Source organism: Heterodontus francisci, chromosome 34, assembly GCF_036365525.1.
Source record: "Heterodontus francisci isolate sHetFra1 chromosome 34, sHetFra1.hap1, whole genome shotgun sequence".
Lineage (NCBI taxonomy): Eukaryota > Metazoa > Chordata > Chondrichthyes > Heterodontiformes > Heterodontidae > Heterodontus > Heterodontus francisci.
Window position 1 is genome coordinate 12,035,488 of NC_090404.1, and position 11,452 is coordinate 12,046,939.

General features: G+C 40.6%; 1 pseudogene across 1 annotated transcript; it reads left to right on the forward strand.

The window, feature by feature from the left end:
• Positions 1-451: 451 nt before the first annotated feature.
• LOC137349059 (Ig heavy chain C region, secreted form-like) lies at positions 452-11,154 on the forward strand (annotated as a pseudogene). The gene is made up of 7 exons (XR_010969227.1): positions 452-580; positions 710-1,018; positions 2,231-2,299; positions 7,677-7,973; positions 8,185-8,502; positions 9,894-10,202; positions 10,704-11,154. The product of XR_010969227.1 is annotated as an Ig heavy chain C region, secreted form-like (transcript).
• Positions 11,155-11,452: the final 298 nt, after the last annotated feature.

An 11,452-nucleotide genomic window follows, 5' to 3' on the forward strand; every position in this document is an offset into this window, starting at 1 on the left:
TAAATTGATAACAATTCAAATTATTGGGGATACTTCACTGGTACGGATTGAAGGGATAGATAACGAGAGTTGGATTAAAATATACTGGCAGTCACTTTCGACCCTGGTAACGTTGTTTAATCTGAGAGATTCACATTCGCTGTGAAGAGTTGAGAAAATAATGAGATTTAATTTACAGTCCACAATGCAATTATTTATTACTGAACACATTCTCAACTGCAGTATCTCCAATTAGGCCCAAGTAACACATTGCATTTAAACCAGGCAGCCAAATAACTATCCCTGGATACAAATAAAAAGTTCACATTTAATTCTAACCCAGTGTAATGATATGACTCCATTCTGTTAATGATGTGGAAGGTGGACGTGGATCCAGTCACCGCCTCCATCAGGGAATCAATAGGCGGCGCCTGTAACCTCGCCCCCTTCTGCCGGGTATTTAAATGCCGGTAACTGGAATCGCAACACAACAGACCGGGAGCGTGTTTGCTCAGTGAGTTGTCGCCAGAACCATTTTCCCGAATTGCCAGAAGGATGAGATCGGCGATTTCTCTCAGTCTGTTGCTGATTTTCTTATCCCGTGAGTAGTTTTTGCCAGCCGTGTCTTGCAATGTTACTGTCTCAGTGTTAGTCTCTCTCTGGAATGTTACAGAGTCAGGAATCATTTCACCAGGATTAATCCTCGGGGTTTTTGATATTTTTTTTACAGGTGTCCATTCGGATGTCGTGTTGACTCAGCCAGAGGCAGAGACCGGGAAACCCGGAGGCTCCCTGCGACTGACCTGCAAAACCAGCGGGTTCAATCTTGAATACAGCTATATGAGCTGGGTCCGACAGGTTCCCGGGAAGGGGCTGGAGTGGTTGGTCAGCTACATGTTTTCATCAGTTGACAATTACGCCCCAGGGATTCAGGATCGATTTACTGCGTCCAAAGACACTTCAAACAACATCTTCGCCTTGGACATGAAGAACCTGAAGACTGAAGACACCGCCATGTATTACTGTGCAAGATACCACAGCGAGAGGAACCAGGGCTGGACCCGTACAAGTACAGATCGTGAGGGATTCGACAAATTCGGTCATAACCTGACGGTCAGTAATTGTATTAAATATATTATTAATTGCTGCGGTCACAACCAGACCGTACACAAAACAGCACAGAGAAAATTCAATGGTACAAATCGAAGACACTAACACTGAGTAATTTTGCCTGTGCTCAATTTTAATGTTAACAGCATTAACAATGTTAACAATTGCAGACCTGGATAAGATGTTGATTTTAATGTGACTGATACCTGGAGGGAGTTACTTGGAGCTGTGTTCACTTCTGACCGCGTGGTGTAAACATTTGGATATGTTCTAAACTAGATCAGAAGTGAATTTCTGTTTGAAGTGAATGTTGACAGTACTGAACAGAGAGTGAGTGCAGTATTTGTGCGGGTTCGTGTCACGGTGGGTACTATGGGGGTCACGGTGCTGTACAGAGCGAGTTCCTCTTGCAAAATCCCCAGACACGGAGCTTGCTCAAAGCTGCGATCACTACCACGGCAGGAGGGTCGTAAACAATGAGAATTAAATAAAAATAATGGATAAATATAATGCAGTTTGTGACAATGTATGAAAGTCCATTGCTTTATTAGTGTTGACTGTCATGCTAAATCAACATAGATTCTTCAGAAGTATTTCAATCCGCTTTAGAAATATAATGACCCGGAGCAATTGAATTATCTCACGGATGTACTCTTCGGTGAGTGGGAATCAGGTTTTTTAAGAGTGCTGTGGAATTTAATCTCTGTATTTTACAGTTAACAGTCCGCCACAGTATTTGACACGACGTGTCTCACTGTGTACTGGGTGGCACAGCAGTTACTGTCAATACAAAAAGCCGCTCAGCACTAATTGATGAACCTGGGTCACTGATCGTTTTTGCAGTCCAACTGTAGATGCAGCAAAAGTACTATTTGTGTCCAGCACTGTCCTACTAGCACGGTTTATTATGGATAAACTGATAATTATTCATTTGTCAGTTGGTGATTTCAATAATTACTGACATGTTACTGTGTGAAATATAAAACATCAGGGAAATTTATGAAGAGTGAAAAGAATCATTAACACAGTTATAATTTTCTGAAGAACCATCATGATTTTATTTTGCCTCTGTGGTGTGGATATTTAAAATAATGCTGGATTTCTCTCTATTCTGTGCAGAGCCGGTTATTGTGTGACCCAGCCCAGGGAATATAACACTGTGACTATCTCGAGGACTGGGGTCAAGGGACCATGGTGACGGTGACTGCAGGTCAGAAAAATGAACGTATTCAGTAACTGATTTATTTGTGTTTTTATTTTATATTTCTGTTTATTTTAATGATACATTTATTCACTGAAATGTGGATTTGGTGGATTCTGTCTTGATATTTGTTGCAATGTTTCATTTGACTCTGCTGCAAAGGGATGAAAGAATTTAACGGTTTCTTCACAATCGGTTCTGTTGCGGGATTCAGCTCCAGATTGATGTGATTTGGTATTTATTTGCTGATGAGACTGTGTGTCTGGGCTACTTTAAATATCTAACTGTTGTTAAACTTTTTGACGTTTCTGCAATGTTTAATCTTGGTGACATCTAGTCACTGCAGGTTTTCCGATCTAATACAAACAATAAGTGTTTAAATATGTTTGCAATAAAATTGTATGCAGAAAACGTCAGTGGTCAAAAATAGCCTTACGATATTTTGATCTATTTTTATTTGTGGCAATTAAATTGTCATTTATCAATCTACTGCTCACGAATGCTCATATGTAATACATTAAATTTTGATGTAATTAAGAATGACATAAATAACAAATTTGCAGTTTTAGTCAGATTTACATTCATATAACCTCACTCATTATACTTCGGTGATATCGGCCAATATTAATGAAATATGCTATAGTATCAAGATTAATTTATTAAACATGCTGTCTGTGCTGAAAATTCTGCTGCCATTTTTATATATTTGCTGGTAAGTCAGACAGGCGGGCTCGGTGGATTCTGTATTGAGATTTGTTTGCAATGTTACGTTTGAGTCTGCTAAAGTTTTTGTCGAATTAAGCTACTTCTCTATGAAACGTATTGAGGCTGGATTCAGTTCCTCAGTGATGTGATTTGGTGTTTATCTGCTGAGGAGAGTGTGTGTCTGTGTTACAAAGAAAAATTTGTGAAACTCTTTGGCATTGTTCTGCATTGTTTAATCTCGGTGACATTGAGCGGCTTCATGTTTTCTGATCGAATGCAAACATTCTACGTGTTTAAAACTGCTTGAAAGACGATTGCAGCTGGAAAACTGGCAAGTTTCAGAAATGAGAAAAGAAAACATTGAAAGATATTTCAAGGCATTTTTTAAATATAAGTGATAATCGCAGATTAAACTATTAAGCCATGTTTACAACGCACGTTCAGTACGTGGAATGTAACTGCAATTACAAACTGCATAAGTAGCAGGTTTGCGGATTGGAGAGTCAAGTTAATGTAATTCAAACAAATGGAATGCGGCAGTATCTCCTCATTTAAACCAAATGTGCTTTAATATTAACATCGATTTATTATTCATTAATTGCCTTTCAGAATTCTGGTGTGCCATGCGCACAATAATCATGACCAGAAAATGTTATGGGCTGGAGACAATTTTTAATTATGCTTGAAATTATTTCAATCAGAGGGTACTTATTCCAATTTTCTGTTCAGTTTGATGTGCGCTTTTGAATTATTTTTTATATTCCTGTTTAAAACAGATGAATGACAGCTTTTATTTACTTATAACTTAAATAGGAGTTGTAAATTGCAGTTTGTCAATGTATTATCTCTGTCCGGTTATTACATTTTTTGCGTGAAGCCCAAACCATGTTCTTCCTTCAGTGTCAATTGTTGTTGGATAGCGAGAAAATGATCACTAATCAAATATTAACCATTTTCCCGAGACAAGAAGTCGCTGGTAGTCAAAGAATTGTTCATATGATTTTATTTAAATTGAAGAAACTTGTCGACTGCCCAAGGCGAGAGACAAACAAATAGCACGTTGAAATTCAAGTAGATTCAATTAATTTCAAATGGTTAATGTTCGTTTTGACTTCAATAACAACAACCTCTCTTTCTAGCTGTGCTGCACACAGGATAGAAATATAGACAAAGAACAGATTATACCCGAAAGTTACAATTCATTCTTATTAAGTATTAAATTGACCAACAAAATCTCGGCTACATTTGCTCACTAAGTTTCAGTGCCGCAGATGATCTGAAAGAATTGTTCTCGTCCAGTTTTGCAGTGATCATTTTGAAGTTTCTTTCAATAGAAGCACCATGTATTTAATAATTAATTTACAGGAATTTTGTAAATTACTGGAGTAACATATAAAAACATTGTGTGATTAAATAGTGGCAGCACAGTCACCGATCGTAAACTGCCTTGAGGAGAAATTATTGTTCAATTTAAATGATTGAACTGCGATTCGATTTAAGTAGAAGTAATATATTTTATGCATGTTTGAATCTATTAATATGATATTTATTATTTAATATTGATTAAGTGTCACAATAATTTAATTAAACCCCCCATTATTTCACAAGGCACCAGGCAGAAGCAGGTCTTGAATTAATATTAACTTTTAAAAAAGTATAAAATCAGCTAACATGAATATTAACCAAGAATATAATAATAGCGCTAATTCATTAAACTTAAATGACCTCCCACAATTGAGTAGTGTACTTGCCGGGATTCCAATGAGTGCAAAATCTCAAGGGTCGGAGAGAATTCTGAATAAATTAGAGAACAATGTATTTCTTACTCAGCTGTTCTTAGCTCGATGACGTGTCGCCGCAGATTTTAATGAATTAACTATGTGTAATGCTTCAATTTTTTTTGGTAACGTTTAAGTATGCAATTGTATCAAACCGGTGGGTAATCGGTTTGTAAGGTGTGTGCTTCCTGACTTGTTCAATTCTTATGCTGTCACTGAGTTCCTGTTACGGACATCAAATTCCTCCGAATGTGAATTGTTTTGATGAACACATTTTAAGTGGGACTACATCATATGTTTTTAAGATTACAGACAAATAGGGAGAAACTGTTGAAGTGGAAGGGTGTTTTTGAAATGAATACCAGTTTATTTTCAAAGAGCTCACAGACTTGTATTGGTCTCAATTTGACAATTGATAAATTAGAATCAAACATCTTCATTGAAGTTGACAGATTCAACAGATCTATCTGCTGAGAGCCCCATTGTTACACCATTAGTGCCTGTTCTGTTTCTGTGCGCCTGCTCACTGTGTGGAGATCAGTAATCCTCCCGACTGGTTGTAAACCTTCTGGTTCGTCCTCATGTATTTCATGAGTGCAATTTGATCCATTTATTTAAGAAACTTGTACCTGTGAGAAAAACGAAATTTTGGCTTTAAGTCTGATGAGGCGCCTCCGCGATGAGATCTGTATTCCAGTCTGTGACAGTCAGAAATAGCAGTTCAGTGTCATGACAGACAGAATGTAGAAGGAGAATTGGTCAATTTGTAATCAGTAATGTCTCTCCCTTGGGAGCATTTGACTGCCAATGTCGAGGAAGCTTTGCTACATATTTAATCCAAGCTGTAACTGTCCTGGGATTGTTTGATGGGGACAGTGTCGAGAGAAAAAATACTCTGTATCGAAATCGGGTTGAACCTGTCCTGGATGTATTTGATGGGACAGGGTACAGGGAGCTTTATTTTATATTAAACTAGAGCTGTACCTGACCCAGAGCGATAGTGAAGTATAGAGGTGGCTTTCCATGGTAGATAACACTTGTGATGTCTGATCTTACAGCTCAGGATAGGGACGTACAGGGGGATCTTTACTTTACAATTTAACTGTCCTGTACCTGTCCCGAAAGTTTTTTCCCCGCAGTGTTCAAGGATCCTCAATCTGCATCTAACTCATGAGCTGTGAGTTCTCGAGCCAGACATATGAAAATAAATTGTTCCATTGCCCAGATGAAATAACGCACATGAATTGATTTTAACCATTCATGCAAGCCCAATTTTTAATGAATTAAAAATATTTAAACCTGTTAAGTATCAGATAATTATCGAATGAGATTGGCCTGATCTTGAGTGTACTTTCAGAAGAAAGAGTTTCAGGAAGCAGCTGTCGTGCCCCAGTTAGCAGCACCTGTTCTGAACTGATGGGAGAATGGAAGTTCTTTTGGCACTTTAAATGGAAATAGTCGAGACTCCGGCTACAAATAACCATCATGATAATCTCATCTTTGAAATCATTATTTCGTTCAAGTATTTTCAAAAGATAACAGGCAGTGATAAACTCTGATGAGATGCAGTAATTGGACTGGGTCACAACTGAGGGTACTTCCCACTAAAGTCAGCTTGTGTGAAACTATTGAAGTGATACTTTCGGCACGGTGGTGCGGTGGTTAGCACTGCAGCCTCATAGCTCCAGCGACCCGCGTTCAATTCTGGGTACTGCTTGTGTGGAGTTTGTAAGTTCTCCCAGTGTCCGCGTGGGTTTTCGCCGGGTGCTCCGGTTTCCTCCCACAGCCGAAGACTTGCAGGTTTATCGGTAAATTGGCCATTATAAATTGCCCCTAGTATAGGCAGGTGGTAGAAATATGGGCTTAGGGTAGGATTAATATAAATGATATTGATGTTCGGCGCAGACTTGGTGGGCCGAAGGCCCTGTTTCAGTGCTGTATCTCTGAATAATAAATGATACAGTTAGCCTGCAGTCAATGTCAATCACGATAAGCTTTAAGTCTCTGACAGTATCTGATTGACTCAGTTGTAGTTTTTAAGATTAGTCGCTATTTTGGAGGGAGGGGGTTGTGCTGGGGATGGAGGGAGGGGGTGGAAGGGTGGGGGCAACACAGCAGTCTACTTGCAAAGAGCAAATTTCCAAAACACTGCAATTGATAAATGTTGAATGCTTTATTTTTTGAAAAGTGCTGCTGGTTTAGAAATAAATACTGACCGGAATAGCGGCGAAACTCCACCTCCAGCTCACCACCACCTCCTCAAGGACAATTATGGACGGGCAATAAATGCTGACCTCGCCAGTGACGCCCACATCCCATGAATGAATAAAAGGCTCTTACTTTTGTAATGTTACAGGTCCTGTCAGAGAGGTGTGTTCCTCACCAGGGGACCGACAGGTGATGATCACCAAATGATGGAGTTGCTAGAAGCTCCAATGCGGATGAAGGTTTTAATATTAGAATCAGTTTCTTGCTGGAGCCAAATTCCAACTTGTTTGGTTACTTGATAAGCATGAATTACAGTGTCTAACTCGTTCAATTAATAAATGCAGAGTGTTTTTTTTTTGACAAAGTGCTCTTGGTTGAGAAATAAATACTGGCAGGAATAATGGGGAAACCCCTCTTCCATGTTAATCCAATGCAAGGTACTTTATTCAGGCGACGTCAAAAGGCTCCTACTTTTGTAATGTAACAGATCCTGAAAGAGAGGTGAATTCCTGACCTGGAGACCAACAGGTGATGATTCCCAATGATGTAAGTGGTAGAAGCTCAAATGCGGATGAAGATTTTAATTGGAAAATATTGGAATTAGTTTCTAGCTGGAGTCAAATTCCAAGTTGTTTGGTTACTTGATAAGCATGAATTACTGAGTCTAACTTGTTCAATCTGCCATTCTTTCACAGCGACACCGTCTCCCCCAACCCTTTACGGCCTGTGCTCCTGTGAGCAACCCAACACCGACGGCTCCTTGGCCTACGGCTGTTTGGCAATGGATTACATCCCCCAAATCACCAGCGTTTCCTGGAAGAAAGATAATGAGCCGATCACCACTGGATTGAAGACTTATCCGTCAGTGCTGAACAAGAAGGGAACCTACACCCAGAGCAGCCAGTTAACCATCACCGAGTCAGAGGTGGGAAGCAGCAAAATCTACTGCGAGGTTCGACGCGGAGAGTCGGTCTGGATCAAGGAAATTCCAGGTTAGTGTTGTGGAAACTGTGAAAAATAGAAAAGCTTTAATGATCTTATTTAGAGCTTTGGCTCTACCATATTCAGAGTACCGTGCACAGTTCTGATCCCTCTAAACTCCAGCTGGTGTCTGCTTGACAGCAAAGAAGCTGTTAAAATATAAGAACAGTTTGCATTAGTTATTAATTTCTTCTAAAAATGTCTAACGTGTTTTTCTTGAAGATTGTAAAGGTGACAAGGTCCATCCAACTGTTATCCTCACCCAGAGTTCCAGTGAAGAAATCACAAGCAGAAGATTTGCAACTGTCTTGTGTTCAATCATCGATTTCCATCCAGAGTCAATAACCGTGAGTTGGTTGAAGGATGGACAACACATGGAATCGGGCTTCGTCACATCTCCCACCTGTGGAGTGAACGGGACCTTCTCGGCGACCAGTCGGCTGACAGTCCCCGCTAGGGAATGGTTCACCAACAAGGTCTATACCTGCCAGGTCTCCCATCAAGGGGTCACCCAAAGCCGAAACATCACCGGATCTCAGGGTAAGAGACTTAAACCAAAGAAGCTCCAGATCATTCTGTGCTCTGTTGTTAATCAAATAAAGGAATTTATAGGAACTCGTACAAAACACAGAATATTTTCTAATTTCCCATCATGCAGTTTGTATATTTCTTTCCGCTGTGAGTGCTGAATTAGGATTGCTCACGGTTCAACATGTCATCACATCACATCAATAGTCCCCTCTGCCTAGATGCCATATAGTGAGTGAGGTGACCTTGATATCAGGTTTATTCTGAGCGGCATTAAGTAATGAGGACAGGTTTATCAGACCTAACTGGTATTGCTTTCAGTATTAAAGATGAAAAGGGAATCTAACTGAGGTGTTTTAGTTGTTTATTGGAATTGATGGAGTCGATGGAGAAAAACATTTCTTCGGGTGTGGGACTCCAGAACAAGTGGGTATAACCTACAAATTTGACCAAGATCATATAGGGATGATATCAGGAAGGAGCTATTCACACAATGGGTAGCGCAAACCTAGAATTATCTCCCTCAACTCACTCTTGAAGTCTGGCATCAATTGAAACATTTAGTGTTGATATTGATAGATTGAAATTAGGCAAGGGAATAAGGGTAGACGGTGTTAAGATACAGATCAGCCATTGTCTAACAGAATGGTGGAACAGGCTCGAGGGGATGAATGGACTACTCTTTTTCTTCTGTTTTTATGATTGTCCTCTGGTCAGATCGCCCTCTGACTCCAGACGGACATATGAGGAGTTCTCACTCATGACAGATATTTGCAAAGTGCCTCAGACCGTTATTGCAATTTATTCTCCACATCAAAAAGACTCCTGAGAATATTTTCACCACCTTTCACCCCTCCTGCGATTGGTTCCAACATATTCTCAACTCCTCAACTATCGTGACAAGGCGCCAGAAAATTAACTTTTTTTTCCTGTTGGGCCAAAATTTCGGAATTTCGTTTGACACTCGTTTTGAGCCAGTGTGAATTACATGTCTAGCTTGTGCCCATGGGAGATAGAGCCATTATATTCAGCGGAGATACGAACATACTAATTAGGAGCAGGATTTGGTCACTCGGCCTCTCGAGCCGGCTCTGCCAGAGATTTCAGGAAGAACGTTATTCAGTGCGTAACACAAATTCTCCCACAATTATTCGTTTTTTACACCGCGTACTTGCTTCAAAGTCCATTACAGGCTTCTTAGGGTGCAAGTACACAGTATATGTTATAGGATCTCCAGGAAGCACTTTCAGGTTGTTGTCCTTCCAATAAACTATAATATTTTGAGCAACAGCTGGAGATTGATGTCTCGAAATTGATTTAATCTCCTAGAGACAGTGAAGGCTGAAAACTGGTGCCTGATTTTGAAGACGAATCTTTGTTTGCCTTTCATTTCTGTTTTACAGTTCCTTGCTCCTGCAATGATCCAGTAATTAAACTACTGCCACCATCAATAGAACAGGTCTTACTGGAGGCGACGGTGACCTTAAACTGCATCGTGTCTAATGCTCCTTATGGAGTCAATGTGTCCTGGACCCAAGAACAGAAGTCTTTGAAATCAGAGATTGCCGTCCAACCTGGAGAGGATGCAGACAGCGTGATCAGCACCGTAAACATCTCGACGCAAGCCTGGCTGAGTGGGGCTGAGTTCTACTGCGTGGTGAACCATCAGGATCTGCCGACTCCTCTCAGAGCATCCATCCACAAGGAAGAAGGTGAGCGGTGAGATTGAAGCTATAAGTGAGATGTTGTGATCATTTCTTGCGTTTGTGCAAGGCCCAATTCGTCCTTTTAAGTGCTCACATGGATTATTCTGATAATTTAAGTGTAATTCCACTGAAAAAACCCCTCTGGAACCATAGGTAATGCATTTAAGGGGAAGCGAGATAAGTAGATGAGGGAGAAAGGAATAGAAGGAGATGAAGTAAGGCGGGAGGAGGTTTGTGTGCAGAGTAAGCAACAACACAGACTAGTTGGGCCGAATGACCAGTTTTTCTGCTGTAAAATCTATGTAATGTTCCAGTCTAATCCTTTAAATTCTCATCGAGAAGGATTGCATCCACCTCTGCTCCGGGCTGGAAAACAGGACTGAGCCCAGAGGGGAAAAGGAAACCTTTAAAATTCAGCGCAAAGCACATTCCTTTCACATGTAACCACCGGTTTCATTGTCTCTGGAATTCTCCAGTTTATTGACATTAATTTTAATTTTTCTGCAGTTAAAGATCTGCGAGAACCGTCCGTGTCTATCCTCCTGTCCCCGGCAGAAGATGTCTCCGCTCAGAGGTTCCTCTCCCTCACCTGCTTAGTGAGAGGTTTCTCCCCCCGAGAGATCTTCGTCAAGTGGACCATCAATGACAAGTCGGTGAATCCTGGCAACTACAAGAACACCGAGGTGATGGCAGAGAACGACAACAGCTCCTACTTCATCTACAGCCTGTTATCCATTGCAGCGGAGGAGTGGGCCAGCGGCGCTTCTTACTCCTGTGTGGTGGGACATGAAGCGATCCCCTTGAAGATCATCAACAGAACAGTTAATAAATCGAGCGGTAAACCCAGTTTTGTGAACATTTCCCTTGCACTGTTGGACACTGTCAATTCTTGTCAATGAGAATCTCTCGATTGCATTTCAATTCTTAAATAAAAACCAATAAAGACCTTTTATTCCAACCGCGATTTAAATACACAGCCACTCAATTAATTTTGCTTCCCACATTTGCTAAGGGTAGATCTGTTCATGTAAAGTAGGATATTTGAAAAACACGGGCACAAGTCTGTAGAATGGTGCTCCAAGCTCAGATACACCACAGCTGAGCAACAAAGGAAGGGAATTCATTGCTGGATTCTGCAGAGTAACTTCAGCAACTTTCCCCCTCTGGGGGAGGTCCGAAATTTTCCCTTTTCTAACAAACAAACGCGGCGAATTGAGATTTTGGTGTTCCTGCTCCTCGTGTTGTCCATCCTTTCA